The 652-nt window shown below is 41.4% G+C and overlaps 1 non-coding gene across 1 annotated transcript; it reads left to right on the top strand.

Moving 5' to 3' along the window:
* The first annotated feature begins 200 nt into the window (after positions 1-200).
* On the top strand, positions 201-307 carry LOC141681062 (small nucleolar RNA R71). The gene has a single exon (XR_012558505.1). It is a non-coding gene; the product is annotated as a small nucleolar RNA R71 (small nucleolar RNA).
* The last annotated feature ends 345 nt before the right edge of the window (positions 308-652 follow it).

Here is a 652-nt window from a genome sequence, read left to right as displayed (position 1 = left end):
ACTCCAGAATTCCTGCTACCTTGCCCTGAGATAATCGCTGAGTAGGATTCTAGTATTCATTAGCAGCCATCAGTTCAATTAATTCATAAGCTTCATCTTAACTTTTAGCCCACTAGGCTCCTCCTGATGCTACATCAAGCATGGGTTTAGAAGTAGCACCCAAACCATTATAGAAATAGTTAATGATCATCCAATCAGGCATCCCATGATGATGACACTTCCTAAGCATCTCCTTGTATCGATCCCAAGCCTCGCATAAAGATTCTCCAGATTGCTGAGTAAATTGAGTAAGTGCGTTTCTGATTGTAGCAGTCTTCTCCATGGGAAAGAATTTGGTTAAGAACTTCTGAGCAAGATCCTCTCATTTGGTGATAGACCCTGGTAGTAAATAATGTAACCAGCACTTAGCTTTATCCCGCAGAGAGAATGTGAAAAGCCACAACTTAATAGCATCTTCAGAAACTCCATTGAACTTGAAAGTGTCGCAGATCTCGATGAAATCTCTGATGTGCATGTTGGGGTCTTCTATCGGAGAACCCCCAAACTGAACAGAGTTCTGTATCATCTGAATCGTGCTCGACTTGATCTCAAAGGTATTAGCCGAGATTGATGGTCTAACAATGCTAGACTGAATATCATCGATTTTCGGTTG

Source organism: Apium graveolens, chromosome 8 (assembly GCF_009905375.1).
Source record: "Apium graveolens cultivar Ventura chromosome 8, ASM990537v1, whole genome shotgun sequence".
Taxonomy (NCBI): domain Eukaryota; kingdom Viridiplantae; phylum Streptophyta; class Magnoliopsida; order Apiales; family Apiaceae; genus Apium; species Apium graveolens.
This window is presented reverse-complemented; position numbering and strand designations above follow the sequence as displayed.